Source organism: Sapajus apella, unplaced genomic scaffold, assembly GCF_009761245.1.
Source record: "Sapajus apella isolate SASKATOON/1434 unplaced genomic scaffold, GSC_monkey_1.0 scaffold77, whole genome shotgun sequence".
Taxonomy (NCBI): Eukaryota; Metazoa; Chordata; class Mammalia; order Primates; family Cebidae; genus Sapajus; species Sapajus apella.
Window position 1 is genome coordinate 7649641 of NW_022437017.1, and position 2147 is coordinate 7651787.

Consider the following 2147-nt stretch of genomic DNA (forward strand, 5'->3'; position numbering starts at 1 on the left):
TGATTTGCTGCCTTCCTCCCCATCACCTATATCTGGCATTTCTCCCCTTGCTATCTCTCCCCAGCTCCCCACCCCCCACTGTCCCTCCCCTATTTCCCCCCAACTGACCCCAGTGTGTAGCGCTCCCCTCCCTGTGTCCATGTGTTCTCATTGTTCAACACCCGCCTATGAGTGAGAACATGCGGTGTTTGATCTTCTGCTCTTCTGTCAGTTTGCTGAGAATGATGGTTTCCAGGTTCATCCATGTCCCTACAAAGGACCCAAACTTATCGTTTTTGATGGCTGCATAATATTCCATGGTGTATATGTGCCACATTTTCCCTATCCAGTCTATCGTCGATGGGCATTTCGGTTGGTTTTTTTTTTTTTTTTTACAAGATGAGGTTTCACCATGATGTCCAGGCTGGTCTTGAACTCCTGACCTCAGGTGATCCACCCACCTCGGTCTCCCAAAGTGCCAGGATTACAGGCGTGAGCCACTGCACCTGGCTCTTTTTCTTTTTTTAAGACAAAGTGTTGCTCCGTTGTCAGGCTAAGGTGCAGTGGCTCAAACTCAGCTCACTGCAGCCTCTGCGTCCTGAGATCAAGCGATTCTTCAGCCTCAGTGTCCCGAGTAGCTGGGATTACAGGCGCGTGTCACATCTGGCTAATTTTTGTAGTTTTAGTAGAGATGGGTTTCTTCATCTTGGCCAGGTAGGTCTTGAACTCCTGGCCTCAAGTGAGCCGCCTACCTTGGCCTCCTAAAGTGCTGGGATTACATGCCGTAAGTCTTGCTAATGTCATCTTTGTGTTTTTTCATCTGCCGTTTTCTGGTATTGGAATTATTCGCAATAATTTGCCACAATAGGTATGTAATTAGAATTAATGTTTATGAAAAGTCAGTCAAATTTGTGGCCGATATTTAAGAGCTCTGGCACTATTTCAGCTCACTGCAACCTCTGCCTCCCGGGTTCAAGCAGTTCTCTGCCTCAGCCTCCCGCATAGCTGGGATTACAGGTGTCCACCACCATGCCTGGCTAATTTTTTTTTTTTTTTTTTTTTTTTTTTTTTTTTTCAATAGAGACGGGGTTTCACCATTTTGGGCAGGCTAGTCTTGAACTCCTGAAGTCGTGATCCATCTGCATTGGCCTCCCAAAGTGCTGGGATTACAGGCATGAGCCACCGTGGCCTGCCTGGTTTAGGTTTTTTGACATAATCTTAGTGGATAGAGCATTTAACAAAACATTTGGCTGTTGTCTGTGTATAAAGACCTGTAAACATAGCTGGGTGCAGTGGCTCACATCTGTAATCCCAAGACTTGGGGAGGCTGAGACAGGAGGATTGCCTGAGCTCCTGAGCTCAAGACCACCCTGGGCAACATAGCAAGACCCCCTCTGTACAAAAATATGTGAAAAGTTAGCTGGGCGTGGTAGTGTGCACCTGTAGTCCCAGCTACTCAGGAAGCTGAGGTAAGTGGATGGCTTGAGCCCAGGAGGTCAAGGCTCCAGTGAGCTCTGATTGTGCCACTGCATTCCAGCCTGGGTGACAGAGGGACACCCTGTCCATAATAAATAAAAATATAGACCTTGTCTCTAATAAATAAAAATAAACGGCCGGGCACAGTGGCTCACGCCTGTAATCCCAGCACTTTGGGAGGCCGAGGCAGGCAGATCACAAGGTCAAGAGTTCAAGACCAGCCTGGCCAAGATGGTGAAACCCTGTCTGTACTAAAAACACACACACACAAATTAGCCAGGCCTTGTGGCACGCACCTGTAGTCCCAGCTACTCGGGAGGCTGAGGCAGAAGAATCACCTGAACCCAGGAGGCAGAGGTTGCAGTAAGCCGAGATCACACCATTGTACTCCAGCCTGGGTGACAGAGTGAGACTCTGTCTCAAAACAAATAACAGCCGGGCGCGGTGGCTCAAGCCTGTAATCCCAGCACTTTGGGAGGCCGAGGCGGGTGGATCACAAGATCAAGAGATCGAGACCATCCTGGTCAACATGGTGAAACCCCATCTCTACTAAAAATACAAAACATTAGCTGGGCGTGGTGGCGCGTGCCTGTAATCCCAGCTACTCAGGAGGCTGAGGCAGGAGAATTGCCTGAACCCAGGAGACGGAGGTTGCGGTGAGCCGAGATCGCGCCATTGCACTCCAGCCTGGG

The 2147-nt window shown here is 49.3% G+C and overlaps 1 protein-coding gene across 1 annotated transcript in view; it reads left to right on the forward strand.

The window, feature by feature from the left end:
* Positions 1–2147, forward strand: part of CACTIN (cactin, spliceosome C complex subunit) — a 16193-nt gene that overhangs the window by 1171 nt on the left and 12875 nt on the right. The window lies entirely within an intron of this gene.